The following is a 17749-nucleotide window of genomic DNA, read 5'->3' as shown; positions in this document are numbered from 1 at the left end:
ACAAATAAACACATGGTAGGGAATCCCATAGAGTGCACATCCAGTTCCATGTGGGAAAACCAGGACACTTCTTGTGTGAGTGACAACCACAAGAACATGGAGGTGACATGGGAAATGACAGGAACACTCGTTTGACTGCGGTTAAAGTACTGCACACACTTCTGATCCCCTTATTCCAGGGTTGATGTGATCACACCAGAGAGGGTACAGAGGAGATTGATCAGAATGTTTCTACAGTTGGGAAATTTCTGCTCTGAGGAAAGGTTGGATAGGCTGTGGATGATTTCCAAGGAGGATGAGCTGAGATTTAATTGAAGTGATAAAATGCTGAGGAATCCAGATCGGGTGGATAGGAAGGAGCTATTCATTAACTGAGAGGTCAGAAACTGGAGGTTTTAGATTGAAACTAATTCTCAGAAAGAAGGGGAGGAGAGAATTCATTTCACTCGGAGATGGTGGGGAGCAGGAACTCATTGATGGACTGGCAGAGGCAGTAACCAGCATTACATAAGAATAAAAGGACATGGATCTAACTGAGATGCTGGAGCACACAGGGCTGCGGACTAAAGTCTGCAGAATGGGATCATTGTGATTGATTTAACATTTCTCCAGAATATTAAAGTCAAGTCCAATTTGAGAATTTATGAACATCATCCGACCTGAATTCCAAATGTCAGAATAAATTTATCAGAAAGTTACAGCACAGATCGAGGCCACTTGGCCTGTTCTGAATGTGTTGGCTGTAATAGAATGACCCAGGCTTTACAGCGTTCATACTCACCAACGAGAGCAACAATTTCAGACTGTGAACTCTGCCCTCTATGTTGTTATAATCTGTTTTTATAATGTATATCTTTCACAGCTGCATAACTTGTTTCCTGGTTTCTTTCCCAGCCCTCACTCTATTCCCTGTGGCCTTGAGGGACTACCATTTCTGCTGTTTAATCTCTCCTGCCTTCCCCCGTGTAACGGACTGTCTTTTTGTCCTTGTCTCAACCTCACCTTGCTCACAACCTGTTACATTTATGATTCCCAGACCTCTGTGACTTCACTTCGCCCTTTGGTCAATGGTACGAGTTTTGAATTCTCTTCCTCATGAGATAATCGGAAATCTTTCTGGCTGCAGTTTCCCCTAGATTTTATTTTGAAAAAAAAGAGGATTTGCATCAGAGTCAAGTATTTTGAGCCTTCATCCACAATTCTGAGCACTTAGACATAATTTGAGACCGTCCCACAGATGTGCAGGTTTGATGGATTGGCCGTGCTAACATGGCCTGTAGTGTGTAGGTTAGGTGGGTTGGGTTAGCCATGGTAAATGTGGGGTTATGGGGGTAGGGTGGGACAGCAGGTCATTGCAGACTCGATGGACCGAATAGCCTGTTTGTGTGCCTAAGGGATGCTGTGATTCTAACTAATTGTGATTGTTGTCACAGTTTCCTCATGCCAGGTTCATTCAGCTAAGGTACACGTGCTGCGTTTTGTGTTTCTCTGGGTTCTCACTCATCCTTTCCTTCAGTTTTACGTCACTTTCACACTGTATGTGAGGGTGGGAATGAATTTGTAAATATAAATACTCCAACCGAAACCCCTCACCAGTCAGGAACTGTTTGTGCTACTAGCATCACTCACAACAGGAAAATAAAGGTTCAGTCACAAATGTGACAGAAACGCAGTGGTTATAATCACTAGGAAAGGCTAAATAACTTAAAACTCTATCTTAAGAAAAGAGGAGGCTGAGAGACAACCTGGTACAAGTAGGAAGCTTTGTGTCTGTGTTTTCAGAGATTTGAGGTTGAAATCATTGGGTTTGAAGCATGTTTCATTGCCCCAGGTCATCAAAGGTGCTAACGAAATGTGCATCTTTCTTTCTGCCTATCTGTGTGAGTTAACAATCAGATGGATAGGTCATTGACTGAGTGTTTTCCCGAATCCCTGATTGAATCTGCCTCCCCCCACAATTTCAGGTGCTTCACCACTCACTGGGTCACGGAGAAACTCTGCTGTTATCATGAGAGCTTTCTTTGCTGTCACCTCTCTTAGTGTTTCTGCCTAATCCCCACTTCCCTTATTAAATTCTAGCTGCCTCTAGTCCACCTACATGGGTATGTTGAAGAGCATGACAGGAGAATGGATTGAAACTGACAGTTCAATAGCCAGAATGAAAAATGAAGGAGGAAATGAACAGGGTTTATGGATCCCGGGGATACTGACTCCATGACTAGTCCTTGTGGGCATTTCCGCAGTAATACGAGACAGCATTCCATTATGTGAGTTAAACGCGGGTGGCCGGAGATGGAGCCACTGAACATGAACAGGGTTAGTTCAAACACAGGAGGTTTTTTCAGTCAGTAACAGTGTGTTCGACATGGATGTGAAGTGAACAGTGAGCGGAAATGTTGCCAAAAGCTAAAGATGAATAAGGCCATTCAGCCCCTCAATCCTGCTCTGCCATTCAGGATGATCATGGCTAATTTGTGGCAAAACTTGCAATTTTCAAAACCCTCCAAACTCATCAATAAACTCCTCTGCAACAGGCAAGATGAATATTGAAAAACTGATCATCTGCAAATGCTGGGATATCAGGAACAAAAGCAGACATTGCTGTAAAAAATCAGCAGATCTGGCAGCATCTGTGGAGAGTGCACCTTTGGGACCAGTGACCGGTCAGGTGACCAGCTGCAGCTGACCATTCTGCCTTTTCTGTCACACTGTCTGGAACAAGGGGAATGAGACTGTCAATAACAACTGAGAAAACAGGAGGATGTGCTCAATCAGACTAAAACCCATTTTGGTCTTTCACTTTTAATTCAACTGCAAACATTATTCATTAATATTTCTGAAATAGGATAACAGACCAGGCATCAACTCTTCATGTCATTGGGCCTGGGAAATTGTGCTAATTCTGACCTGGTCCTGCCTACATGTGAATCCAGACCCTGAATAATGGGGTTGACTCTGAACCATCTCCTGGACAGTTAGAATGGATGACAAATGCTGCCCCAGCAAGTGATGTCATGATCCCATGAACAAACAAAACAAATCCAATCACTGTGGTTACTTGTGAGCTCGCCGATGATACATCAAGCTGGATATCTAAGTGCGTGGCTTCCCACACTCAGAGCAGGTGAATGGCCTCTCCCCAGTGAGAATTCGCTGGAATACAGCGAGGCTGGATGGTGTACTGAACCCAGTACCAGAGTGAGAGCACCTGAATGGTCTCACACTGGTCTCCTGGGACCGGGAGAGATGATATTCATCATCCCAGGGGATACTGGGTAGAAATACCTCCAAGAGGGATCTAGTGAGAGTAGATCGGGAGAAACTGTTCACATGCATGGGGGAATCAAAAATGAGGAGTCTCTGATGTAAAGGGATTGACAAAGGAAGCACATGTGACATGAGACAAAGCGTTTTCATGCAGAGAAAGTTTATGGAATGCACTGCTAAAGAGCGAGGTGGAGCCAAGTACAATGAAGAAAATAGAATTGAACAGTTATTGGAAGGGGATGAATGGGAATGTTTATGGGGCAAAGGTAAAAAATGGCATTTAGTGAGGTGATCTTTGGAGAGCTGATGAGTCAATCAGCCTCCTTTTGTCCTTCTGTGAACATTTCATTCTGAGCTCTCTAAGGAATTATCAGAGCAGGGATTGTGAAGAGGTCAGATTGAATGAGTGTCTTGGTGAACAAAAGTGAGACATCTATACAGAGAGGTTTTAGGATGGAATAAGTCAAATGTTATAAATTTGCACGGCCACCAACATTACAGCAGTTACAAGTGGGACTGATCAAGAGAATGGATGTAGAGCAGCAAATAAATCTTAAACATTTATGCAGCTAAAGGGGATGCTGGGTAAAGATACCACAGTTAGTGCTGATTTCATTCCAGACACACCAGCCAGGGCACACATCCTTACTGTGTCTACCATATTGATCTCTATAAGATGTTTCTTCATTTGAAGTGTTTCATGTTTAGATAATCCAGAGAAGACAGCTTCATTCTCCTCAATGTCTTCTGCCAGGCAATACTGCTGTTAGAATTCAATTCACTGGCTTGTTACTGACTGCTTCAAGGACTGGAACTGGCAATTGAGACTGAAAGGTTACTGTATAAAATATCTTCGATTGCATTGCCAGATTGCCATACACATGAGGTGCTTTAAGAAAAATAACTTAAATGATGGGCATTGAGTGTCAGAGCGCCTACTGTTGTGGGGGCATCCCGTTCAGATACAATCTATTGGTAATTGTTAGAATTGACTTGCACTGGCTCCAGAGAAGTGGTCAGAGCATTTTAACGGTCATCGGAGATGGTAACAAATTTCCCATGGGTTACAAATCGTAAATGACAGAGTAAGTACGAGTTCTGCTGGTAAAGTGTATAAAGTTATTAAAAATGGCCCCAACTTACTTTCAGATACAAGTGAGAGAAAGGCACATTAAGTAGGTCATTGCATTAGTCCAAATTTAGAAATTCAGGGGAACTGAAGGGAGAGCTGGTGTTGGGAGTTATAGTAATGATAGGGGAAACCTTGTTTTACAGAGAGAGTTCCCTGATGGGAAACTCAGCTTTAACATCACATCAACTGCAGAGTCGTCCAATTCCGCAGGTCCTGATCCTTATCGGTAATATGGAAGGGGAAAGCAGCATTCCCAGCCCAGGAAAATCATTCCTATGTTATGCATGTGGTCGAATATTTAACTGGTCATGTGATCTGGGAAGACACCAATGTGTTTGGACCAGGGTGAGGCTGTGTACATGTAAGGATTGTGCGACGGGATTCACTTACCCCTCCCAGCGCGACACTGACTGACACAGTCACACTGGGGAGAGGCCGCTCACCTGCCCCACGTATGGGAAGGGAACTACTCGATCTTACAACCTGCTGAGGCACCAGAGATGGAACAGCGGAGTTAGACCCTTCACCTGCTCCATGTGTGAGAAAGGATTCATTCAAATCTCTCACCTGCAGAGACATCAGTGCATTCCCATTGGGGAGATGTCATTCACCTTCTCAGGTTGTGGGAAAGGATTCACTCAGTGACCTGCTGAAACACCAGCGAGCGCACCCTTGGGAAAGGCCATTCACTTGCTCCCAGTGTGGGGGGAGATTCACACAAATGCACCACCTGCAGATTCCCCAGTGAGCCCACACAGGGGGAGAGGCCATTCAGATGCTCAGTGTGGGAGAAGGGATTCAGTGATTCATCCTGCCCCCCCGAGACTCCAGCGGGTTCACTCTGGGTAGGAGCTGTTCACCCCTCTGTGTGACAAGGGATTTCTGCATCTTCAACACGATTGAGAGACCAGTGAGTGCTCACAGGGAAGTGGTCATCCCCCTGCAGGACTCTGATTCTGATGTTACTGTCCATCAGAGTCTGGAGTGGACCTTGTACATGATGACACTGCTGGAGTATTGATGATGTTGTTGTTCACCACATTAACTGGTCTGGAGGTGACTGAACTTAAATTGCCACTTTCTGAACCTCAGGGTGTCTCTCTGGGCAGTAAGTCTCCACAAACAGCAATGTGACAATGAGCAGGGATCATCTGCTTTGATTTAAATTGTGATTGTAGTACGGGTGCTTCACAGCATCAGTTACAAGGTTGGAGCCTTGGTCAACGGCCTGTGTGGAGTTTCCACATTCTCCCCGTGATAGTGTGGGTCCCCTCCAGGTGCTCTGGTTTCCTCCCACATCCCAAAGATGTGAAGGTTAGGTGGATCAGTCATGCAAACTTGTCCACAGTGTCCAGGAATGTGCAGACGAGGTGGATCAGCCATGGGAAATGCAATGTTACAGGGATGGAGTGCTCTGGGCGTAATGTTCTTCGGATGGTCAGTGGGGTTTGATGGGCCAATGCTCTCCTCCCACACTGTAGGGATTCTATTCTGTGGGTGGCACGGTGGTTAACACTGCTGCCTCACAGCTCTAGAGACCCGGGTTCAACTCCTGCCTCAGGCGAGTGACTGTGTGGAGTTTGCACATTCGCCCCGTGTCTGTGTGGGTTTCCTCCCACAGTCCAAAGATGTGCAGGTCAGGTGAATTGGCTATGCTAAATTGCCCATAGTGTTAGGTAAGGGGTAAATGTAGAGGCATGGGTGGGTCATGCTTCGGCGGGTCGGCGTGGACTGGTTGGGCCGAAGGGCCTGTTTCTACACTGTAATGTAATCTAATCTATTCTATGAGTGAAGGTAAAGGCTACACAGCAGGGTGTCCTTGGAGAAGGAACGTGTGGTGTGTATCAATGTTTCGATGCCTTCTGATTGAGGTGGGCACCGCAGAAGATATAGTGCTTTATCTCCACCGCTGCCCCCTCCTCCCCCCAACTCTACTTTGATTTAGTCCCTTCCCATGTTGTCACTTGTAATGGTTTGCTTGGCCCGTAATGGGCTTTGTTTATAAATGTTCAATTGGTTACACAAATGGTTTACTGCTAGTGATTATATGTCCAGATTAGAGTGATGCTGGAAAAGCACAACAGGTCAGGCAGGATCCGAGGAGCCGGAAAATCAACGTTTTGGCAAAACCCTTTTCCATCACCACTCTAATCTAGACTCTGAGGTCCTCACTTTTGCACTGCTGGTGATTGTATGTTAACCAAAAGCAAAATGGTGTAATGGTGATCTTGATAGTGGGAAGGTTGCTATGAAAACACTTCTGTGTCGGAGAAATGGGGAAAAAGAACGCTCACAGCTCACAGAATGAGAACTGAAAAGCAGTTAAATCAAACCAAAGGTTCAGACAGGGAGGGAATATTTCCCTGGAGTTTGAGTAGCTGGAAAGTGATGGTGCCTGGGAATAAACAGGATTTTGATTTGGAGGTTGAAAGTTTTAAAACTGTTATATTCAGACAGTTTAATTTATTTTCTTTAATTTTATTTGCTGTGCAAAAAACTTTTACAACATTTTAAAGCCAAAATTTACAAACCTCGTGTTAAAGATAAATGTTAAATAAAATCCATCAAACCATCCCTCACTGAAAACTATTGTGGAAGTGCAATCGCCTGGAGAATCCCTGCCCTGCCTACTTCTTCTTACCTGGGCTCCATGGCTATCTACATACCTGGGAGATAGCAGAAGAAGGAGGCCATTCAGCCTTTCAATCCTGCTCCACCATTCAATGGGAAACAGCTGACCATCCAGCTCAGTCTCCTGTTCCTGCTGTGTTCCAATCCCCTTTCATGACTTTACCTCGAAGAACTATATCTCAGTCCTCCTTTGGCTTCACTGCCTTTTGCTCCAGTGATGTTGCGGTGTTACTGTGTGGGTATAGGCAGGGGTAATGTGATGGTGCTGCCTCCTGGAGGATACACTCAGCCTCCCCCTTCATCCTGCAGTAACATCAACTGGGTTTCAGCAACTAGAGATAGAACCCATTTCCAGGATATGGGCATCACGGTCTCAGCCAGCATTTATTCCCCATCTCTCGTTACCCTTGAGAAGATGGTCGTGAGCTGATGTCTTGTACCATTCACAGTCCATTTGGTGCAGATAGACCGACAATGCAGTGAGGAGAGTGTTGCAGGATTTTGGCCGAGTGATTCTCCATCTTTGCTTCTTCAAATGCTGGTTAACTTAATCACGATCTGCACGTTATTTTGAAATTTCAGTCTGAAAAGCTTCACCATCTAGCACCCTGTGTAAAGGTTAGAAATTCAGAACAGGCAATTCTCGTTTCTCTGGAATATCTTTTTCCCCTTTCTTCCCTCAAACCTGTAACCCTCCAGCCCACTTACTCTCTCCCACCATTCTGACTCTGCTACCCCCTAATGTACACCCTCCCCATTCTCATGGAGTTACTGATAAACAGATCCATGCCTCCACTTCCCATCCCTGGTTAGACTCTGCACCCTTTCTGGGTTCACTTCCTTTCCCTTCAGTTGCTGCAAATCAATAATGTAACAGCAGAATGAAACAAAAGGAAACAAAAAGGGAGGTGGCAGATCCTGGACAGAAGAGGAACCTTCAGTCTGGGAGAATGGGTCAGATCCTTCTTCGTTCCCCCTTAGTTGATTCCTACCATTACAATGAATTGGGGATGGAGAGTGGCCCTACATGGGTGTAGTGACACTTTGACCCCCGAACAGATCAATACATTCCTCCTCCAGCCAATGACAGTGTGAAATACTTTCCCCAAAGTATACTTACCCAAAGCACATCTACAAAACCCACCCATATTCTGTACATGTATCGTGCTGGGTTTCCCCACACAAGTGTTGTCCTGGCCTCAGGGATTGTGGGAGTTGTCGTCCCCATGAAGCTACTGGAACCCTGTCTCAGGAAAGTGAAAGAAAAGTGTGGACTGGAGGGCGTTGTGTCTCGGATCCCCATTCAGACACACAGAACATATGGACTGTCACTGGGTTTTACTGAGACATCTGCTTCCACAAGCTGATTTTCTGACATAAGGAATATAGATTCAACCAACTGGGGCGTGGGGTGATTAATGGGAGGAGCAGATTTTAAACAGAGGAGGCTCAATGGTTCGCATTGCTGACTCACAGCATCAGTGACCTGGATTTGGTTCCAGCCTTAGGCGACTGTGTGGAGTTTACACGTTCTCCCCGTGTCTGTGCGGGTTTCCTCTGGGTGCTCCAGTTTCATCCCACAGTCCAAAGATATACAGGTTAAGTGGATTGGCGATGCTAAATTGCCCACAGTATCCATGCGTGTGCAGGTTGAACCATTAATCATGGGAAATACAGTCAATGGGTGAGACTGAATGGGATGCTCATTATAGGATTGGTGTGGACTCCATGGATGATTACTGAGTTTCTGCACTGTAGGGATTCTATTCTATTCTCATGAAGAAGAATGTACTTATCGCAATGTGCTGTGAATCTGTGGAATTCCCTATTCAAAATGCGGTGGATGCCAGGACAATGAGCAAATTTACTAAAGAGATACAGATACTGAATTTGCAATGAGTTGAAGGGTGAAAGCGAGCAGGCGGGAAAATCCAGCTGAGACCGAGGTGAGTTCAATCATCACCGTATTAAATGGTGGAGCTGGTTCAAAGGGCTGCATTGCCTCTCCTGGGCCCAATGCTTATCTTCTTACGGTAATAACTGGAAAGGTGAATCCAAAACCTTCACCAAAGGAGATTTTCGGAAACAGCAGGATAGTCAGGTGGATTAGCGTTCCAAACTTAGATAGTAAGGAAGCATGTGGGAGATAATGATTTTGCAATTCTAAACTGAGGTGAGTTAAAAATCACACAACAACAGGTTATAGTCCAACAGGTTTAATTGGATCATGATGAAGGAGCAACACTCTGTAATCGAGTGTGCTTCCAATTAAACCTGAAGGACCTGGAGTGACCAAGCATGTGGATGAGGGTAGAGCAGTGGATGTAGTGTACATGGATTTTAGTAAGGCATTTGATAAGGTTCCCCATGGTAGGCTTATGCGGAAAGTCAGGAGGCATGGGATAGAGGGAAATTTGGCCAATTGGATAGAAAACTGGCTAACCGGTCGAAGTCAGAGAGTGGTAGTAGATGGTAAATATTCAGCATGGAGTCCAGTTACAAGTGGAGTTCCGCAGGGATCAGTTCTGGGTCCTCTGCTGTTTGTAATTTTTATTAATAACTTAGATGAGGGAGTCGAAGGGTGGGTCAGTAAATTTGCAGATGATACAAAGATAGGTGGAGTTGTGGACAGTGTGGAGGGCTGTTGTCGGCTGCAGAGGGACTTAGATATGATGCAGAGCTGGGCTGTGGAGTGGCAGATGGAGTTCAACCCTGCCAAGTGTGAAGTTGTCCATTTTGGAAGAACAAATAAGAATGCGGAATACAGGGTTAATGGTAGGGTTCTTGGTCAGGTGGAGGAACAGAGGGATCTTGGGGTCTATGTACATAGATCTTTGAAGGTTGCCACTCAGGTGGATAGAGTTTGTAAGAAGGCCTATGGAGTATTATCGTTCATTAGCAGAGGGATTGAATTCAAGAGTCGTGAGGTGATGTTGCAGCTGTACAGGACTTTGGTTAGGCCACATTTGGAGTACTGTGTGCAGTTCTGGTCGCCTCACTTTAGGAAAGATGTGGAAGCTTTGGAGAGGGTGCAGAGAAGATTTACCAGGATGTTGCCTGGAATGGAGAGTCGGTCGTACGAGGATAGGTTGAGAGTTCTCGGCCTTTTCTCGTTGGAACGGCGAAGGATGAGGGGTGACTTGATAGAGGTTTATAAGATGATCAGAGGAATAGATAGAGTAGACAGTCAGAAACTTTTTCCCCGGGTACAACAGAGTGTTACAAGGGGACATAAATTTAAGGTGAAGGGTGGAAGGTATAGGGGAGATGTCAGGGGTGGGTTCTTCACCCAGAGAGTGGTGGGGGCATGGAATGCGCTGCCCGTGGGAGTGGTAGAGTCAGATTCATTGGCGACCTTTAAGCGGCATTTGGATAGGTACATGGATGGGTGCTTAATCTAGGATAGAAGTTCGGCACAACATCGTGGGCCGAAGGGCCTGTTCTGTGCTGTATTGTTCTATGTTCTATGTTCTATGTTCTATGACTATAACCTGGTGTTGTGTGATTTTTAAATTTATACACCCCAGTCCAACATCGGCATCTCCAAATCATGTAAACTGAGGGGAGACAGTGATTTATGGTTTTAGACTGTGTAATACATTCACACCGCCCAGAACACGTTGTTTTGAATATCTATCTTGTACTTTATTACAAAGCCAAGGTCTCTGACAATGAAAACCAAAACACCCAGGTAACATCACCTCACCTCGTAAACTGATAAAAGACTTGTGATAACTTTGGTTGAATTTAGAATACAGTTGGAAAGCGGGAAGATTAAATCCAATCCCAAGATCCTGTGCTTAAACAAAGGAGACTATGATAGGATGAGGCAGGAGTTAGCTAATGTGGACTGGAAGCAAAGACTTTAGGGTGGGACAGTTGACAGACAGTGGAGGAATATCAAAGAATTTTCCAAACTGCTCAGCAAAAGTATATATCAGTGAAAAGGAAGGACTGTAGGAAAAGGAGTAATCTGCCATGGGTGGCTAAGGAAATAAGGGAGTTTATCAAATTGAAATAGAAAGCATACAAATTGGCAAAGACCAAGGAGAAACTAGGAGATTAGAAAAACTTTAAATATCAACAGAAAGCGAGATGGGATTGGGGGAGAAAAGTGACGAGTAGCTATCCCCAGGGCCAGAATAGCAGTTTACCCTGCTAGAGGGGAGCCTATTGTGTGGGGAACATATGGCCTATGTAATTGTTGAAGCACTTAACTGTTCCCATAGAGATAATCCTGATCAAGTTAAAAATCACAGCACACTCCAAAAGCTTGTACTTCCCAATAAACCTGTTGGACTATAACCTGGTGTTGTGTGGTTTTTAACTTTATCAGAATCCTGACAGACAGCCCCACTGAAACTGAAGTGCCTGTCAGATACCTGACTGAGCCACAGGGGTGTGGGGGAGGGGTATGTGGTTTAACCACAAAGTGCTGAGCTGAACTCGACTTTTTAACTGCCATTGCCATGGAGATAATACTGAGAGACAGCGTCCATTCAAAACCACAAACCACAAAGGTATAAGAATGGGAGCAGCACATCGGACGGGGAGTGGGGGGGAGGGGGAGGAGGGGGAAGGGGGGGGGGGGGGGGGGGGGGGGGGGGGAGTTACCTGATGCTGCCTGGAGGTGTTCTGCATGTACACTATCCAGGTAACTGCCATGTCTCATCAATAAAAGACTCAAAGAAGACCTCTCAGAGTTCTGTGCCGAGTTATTCCTATCCAGCAGGGTTCAGGAATATGAGTACACAGCAGTCAGTCTTCACATTGGAGGATAGGAAGAACATGCCAGTAATTGATAAAGAGACTGAGGAAAGCGAGGACCAAGAAACAACTATTATCACGAAAGTGTTCGAGCTGGGTAAGCTAATGGAGCTAAAGGGAAACAAGTCTCTTTGCCCTGATGGAATACATCCCAGGGTGCTACCAGAGATAGCGGGAGAAATAGTAAATATATTTGGAGTCAGAGTCCTACAGCAGAGACTGGCCCTTTGGCCCAAACTGGTCCATGCCGGCCAATATGTCCATCCACGCGAACCCCATTTCCATGCACTCTTGTCCCATATGCTTCTGACCGTTTGCTATCCATGTATTTGTCCAAACGTCTTTTACATGTTGCTAATGTACCCACCCCAACCACTTCATCTGGTAGCTCACTCCATATATATACCATCCTCTGTGTAAAACAGTTGCCCCTCAGGTTCCCTTTCATAATTTCTCCTCTAACTGTAAACTGATGCCCTCCAGTCCTTGATTTCCTGAGAAAAAGATTGAGTGCATTCACCTTACCCATGCCTCTCATGATCTTATACACTTCCAGAAAACATCCCCCCTCTGCTCGAAACAAAAAAAAAATCTTCGCTTGTCCAACCTCTCCCTGTAACTCAGACCCCTAAGACCTGGCATCATCCTTGTAAATTTCTTCTGCACCTTTTTACAGTTTAATAACTGAAACCTTCACTGCATTAATCACATTTCCAGTGTTTCCCGATGGCATTAGAACTGAAGTGACAACGCCAATGGATTACAAACCATGATCGAGAATTAACTCCTTTACAACAATCCCGTTTTCATGGTATTTTCCATGGTGCAGGCATCCTTGTGTCTTTCTGGTTGCATGATTAATTTAAAACTTGTAAAACTTACAAATCTGTAACTTAATTGTTCCTGGGAAATGAGCCATGTTTTTTCAGACTTTTAAAAACAAATGCACTCTCTCTCCACAGTCACCACACTAACATGAACTTGGCTGTGTCTCGGTATTTTTTTCCAGTCACACTGACATTTGAAATATTCGCCCACAGACAAAATGCACACCTTTCCTTCCACATGAAAAGGCCAATGATATTCAGATCGGTACGGATCAAGTAACCATCAAAACCGAACAGGAAGTTCAATTTGAATTTCTCATTCACAAATCCACCCTTTCAGAACCCGACAACAGAGAAAACAGGTCACCACTGTTAATACAGGATGGAAATTCATAAGACAATTATAGTATTAAATTGCAGCTTCTTCGTTTCCCCCAAAGCATTAGTTCTCAGTCTCACATTTCTCTCTTCTGTGAACTGAAATCCAAACCAATCTCCTCACTCCTTCCCTCCACACTCCTTCCCTCCACACCCAGTTCTAACACTCTCTCTACTCTTTGAATTCAGTTTCCTAGCTCCTGTCTGCAGACTAAGAACCAAAAAAAAAGGGGCGGCACGATGGCACAGTAATTAGCACTGCTGCCTCACAGCACTAGGGTCCCAGATTCGATTCCAGCCTCGGGCTCATTCTCTCCGTGTCTGCGTGGGTTTCCTCCGGGTGTTCCAGTTTCCTCCCACAATCCAAAGACTGACTGCAGGTCAGGTGAATTAGCCACGGTAAATTACCCATAGTGTTAGGTGCTTTAGTCAGAGGGAAATGGGTCTGGGTGGGTTGCTCGTCATAGGGTCGGTGTGGTCTGGTTGGGCCGAAGGGCCTGTTTCCACACTGTAGGAAATCTAATCAAATCAACGAGTCTGACTCAGAGCCTCCCGGGTGTTCTTGAATCCTCTTCCCACCCCCCAAGGTTTCATTCCTGGTCAGACGCACATTGATTTTTTTTCCTCCAATCTGGAACCTCTTATTTATTTCCCCCACTCCAACCTCTGATCAGAACCATCCTGCACACACTGGCCAAATCATATCTGCACTAAAATGAAACAGATTAGAACTCTAATTACAGGCACACCCCTGTCCCTTTCCATAACATTCCTGAATCTTCACAAGAGGTCTCATAACTTTCTGCAAAATGCTTCCCCATTGATACTTAGACCACTGGTCAGGATACCAGGGGAGGGCCCATTCCCCTGGGTCCTGTTTTCAGAGGGAGGAAGCTACCAATGACAGATTAATCCCACACACCCACAGCCTCCCTGGCACTGACCCATACTGCACATACACCAATAATTACCAGCACTGCGCCCATGCACTGGCCTCCCCTCCTATAGCACATGCTCCAGATCGCACAGGAGCCTGGGTGATTGACAGCAGCTGCTGCCCAATAGGGTGGAGGGGGTGGGGCTGGAGGACTGGGACAATGGGATTGTAACCAATGAATGAATGTGGAGGACACTGGGGGATGGACAGGTCAGTGAGGATCAGTGCAGCAGCAGAAGGGGATCCTGGACAAACTGAGCAATGGGAGAATCTGACAGGAGAGAAACTACAGGAAGGTTCTGTTTGGAGGCTCAGGCAGGGACAGCTGGGAGACAGTATGACGTGGTGGCTTGGGCATGTTTTCCAATCAGCCTCTTCAAAGATGCTGTTACTCATCTCTGAACCCGATCCTCCTGGTCCAGAGGTAAGGACACTACCACCATTTCTTGGTGGGCTAGTGGAAAGAAGGGAAGAATTTCTCAATCTCACTCACATGGAATCTCCATGAGCTCCTCCCACTTACTGTCTACAGTAGGGGTGGAGGCGACAGAGCAGGTGGGAGGGAGTTAGGGATATAGGGACTGCCTTTCAAAAGGAACTCACCTGTGTTGGTGATATCAACAAGACTCAATACACAGTCACTAACATAAAGCTGATGTACGTGAACTTTATCCAGAATATTAACACCTATAACTGGGTGACGCAGACCCCAACGTACAGAGTTAAGTCGTGGATATTAATAACGGCTGTGTGTGTGAGAAATCATATCTCATGAACTTGAGTCAATTTTTTTGAAGTAACAACAAGAGGATTGATGAGGGCAAAGCGGTGGAAATGATCTAAGTGGTTGTCAGTAAGGTGTTCAACAAGGTTCCCCATGGGAGACTGGTTAGCAAGGTTAGATCTCATGGAATACAGAGAGAACTAGCCATTTGGATACAAAACATGTTCAAAGGTAGAAGACAGAGGGTGGTGGTGGAAGGTTGCTTTTCAGATTGGAGACCTGTGACCAGTGGAGTGTCACAAAGGATCGGTGCTGGATCCACTAATTTTCATAATTTATATAAATGATTTGGATGTGAATATAGGAAGTAATTTTAGTAAGATGACATCACAATTGGAGATGCAGTGGACAGTGAAGAGGATTATCTCAGATAATAACGGGATCTTGATCAGATGGTTGAATGTGCTGAGGACTGGCAGATGGAGTTTAATTTAGATAAATGGGAGGTGCTACATTTTGGAAAAGCAAATATTAGCAGGGGAAATACACTGAATGGTAAGGTCCTCGGGAGTGCTGCTGAACAGAGAGACCTTGGAGTGCAGGTTCATAACTCCTTGAAAGCAGAATCGCAGGTAGATAGGATAGTGAAGAAGTTGTTTAGTATACTTTCCTTTATTGGTCAGAGCACTGAGTATAGTAGTTGGTAGGTCATATTGCGGCTGTACAGGACATTGATTAGGTCACGCTTGGAATATTGCATGCAATTCTGGTCTCCTTTCTATCAAAACAATATTGTGAAACTTGAAAGGGGTCAGCAAAGTATTACAAGCATGTTGCCAGGGTTGGAGGATTTGAGCTACAGGGAGAGGCTCAATACACTGCTTTCCCTGGAGTGTCAGATGCTGATGGGTGACCTGAGAGAGGTTTATAAAATCAATAGGGGCACGGATAGGGTAAATACACAAGGCCTTTTCCCTGTGGTGTGGAGGAGACACGATGGGGGGTGGGAGACAGAGGGGAGAGACCGAGGGGGGAGGGTGACAGTTATTTTGTAGATCTACAACAAAACCCTGTTCCTGTTTTCTCCCTATCCCCTTCAATCCCTCTGAAGGATTCAGAACAAGGGCATAGTCCCTGAAAAGTAGAGCTTCAGGGTGACCAAGTGCTGAAGGTTGCATTTGGGACACTGACCTTTATTGGTCTGTGCATTTATCAAGAAATGGACCTGGGTTCAATTCCACTGTCCTGGATTCATGTCTGTGGCCACAGACACGCCTGTCTCCGACCCTGACTACTGGATCACCTGTCACTACAACTCTGCCGTTCTCCTTCCTCAAGTTCTGTGAAGCGGAGTTATCTGTGGTGTCATGAACCTGGCTGTTGCTGATTTCCCCTGAGAGTCCACCCGACCTGCTCCCCCTTTATAGAATCCCAAGCGGTGCACAATATCTGTTTGAGAAGGGGAACGATGACTGTGGAGTCCTGTACTTCCTTCCTGAGCCTTTTACTTGATCTGATGGTCACCCATTCCCTTTCTGCCTGTGAAACTCTCACCTGCAGTGTGACTAACTCACTAAATGTGCTGTCCATAACATTCTCAGTATTGCTCCACAGTGAGTTCACTCTCAGCTCCAAGTCTGAAAAGCAGTTTCCCAGTAGCTGCAGATGGACACACTTCCTGCACACACAGCCATCACGGACACTGGAAGTGTCCCTTATTTCCCACATTGTGCAAGGTCTAAGGTCTCCTGTCACAATGTCTCTCTAGTTTCAGCTAGTTACTCCCATGAGGAGAATCTAAATGAGCGAGCAACCTTCCTTGTCTTCAGACATTTCCATTATAATCAAAAGCCCCGATCTTTACTTAAGCTGACATTTTATACTTTAAAATCTGTTTTAAAAAAACTTAGCAAGTATTGCTTACAACTTGCCTGTTCCCATTGAGATAATGTGAATTTCTGAATGGCCTGCACGAAAACTGAAGCTGTAGTTCACCTTCCCCCTGTCTCCCCTCGCTCTGTTTACACCCAACTCCAAAACACTCTCATTGAGCCAAGCAGCCCTCACAGTTCAGCCCTGTTATTTTCATTGTCTGCTCACACCTACACTGTCCCAGCCTCCTGTCCTGTTCCAATGTATCTCAATGGGAGCTCAGGAACAGCACCTCATCTTTCAATTCAGCCCTTTGTAACCCCAGAGTCAACATGGACCTCAGCAGTTTCTGAATGAACAGACAGTTGTCAGAACCTCGAACATTCCACCCGAAATGGTGCTGGAATTTGAGTCCATAAGGAATTTTAATGGGAAGTTTGCAGGGAATTGAAAGTGAGGAGTTTACAGGTTAACTCCATGAAGTGGGTGATTGGGTCTAAATCTGACAGTTCGTATAAAGAGACGAGGTGTAATTTGGATAAATCTGTGCTCCCTCTCAGGCCAATAACACCTTCTCAGCTGTAGGGCACAGAATGGAACACAAACCCCAAGGGTGATTCAACCACAAATTTGAATATCTTTCTGCTTTTTGCTTGAAAAAAAACAGATACTTTCCCACAGACAGAACAGACACACCTTTCTCCTTCCACAGTTAAATGTCAATGGTATTCAGATCCTGATGACCCTGCCGACGATAGAAAATTGCTTTTGAGATCTCTGTCTCAATTATTCTCAATTAATATCCTATAAAATGAATTCACAAAACAAAACTCACAGTCAGTGCAGGCTGAACAGTAAAGACAAAAATTTCTCTTGGTATGTGTTTGATGTGTAAATGCTCCGCTTTCAATCACCCCTCCCCCACCCAGGAAGAGGACATGTCCATGTGCCTCGCTGTACCTTGCCCCAAATAAAGATGGCGGCTATAACCCAGGACCTGAGGGCCACAGCCATTTTCCCATTTGCTGTAAACGTGGGACCAAGAGTTTCTAATTCAGGCCTAACGACCTGTTCAGAGTGTAATTAAACCCTCCCAGTCTAAACTGGATCAAACTCCCCTTTCCCGTTTCCTCCTCCTGCATATACCAAGGGTCATTCTAGGTCCAGTGACCCTCCCTCAGAACCGATGGCAGCTGGGAAAATTAGAATCCCTA

General features: G+C 45.3%; 1 long non-coding RNA gene across 2 annotated transcripts in view; it reads right to left on the bottom strand.

Moving 5' to 3' along the window:
• Nucleotides 1-6889: 6889 nt before the first annotated feature.
• Nucleotides 6890-17749, bottom strand: part of LOC140456966 (uncharacterized) — a 37059-nt gene continuing 26199 nt past the window's right edge. For both annotated transcript variants that reach the window (XR_011953285.1, XR_011953284.1), the window contains one exon: nt 6890-7638. This is a non-coding gene — a long non-coding RNA (uncharacterized lncRNA). The remainder of the gene's footprint in view (nt 7639-17749) is intronic.

This window comes from Chiloscyllium punctatum, chromosome 31 (assembly GCF_047496795.1).
Source record: "Chiloscyllium punctatum isolate Juve2018m chromosome 31, sChiPun1.3, whole genome shotgun sequence".
In the NCBI taxonomy this organism is placed as follows: domain Eukaryota; kingdom Metazoa; phylum Chordata; class Chondrichthyes; order Orectolobiformes; family Hemiscylliidae; genus Chiloscyllium; species Chiloscyllium punctatum.
The sequence above is the reverse complement of the archived record's forward strand: the minus strand, read 5'-3'. Positions and strand labels throughout refer to the sequence as shown.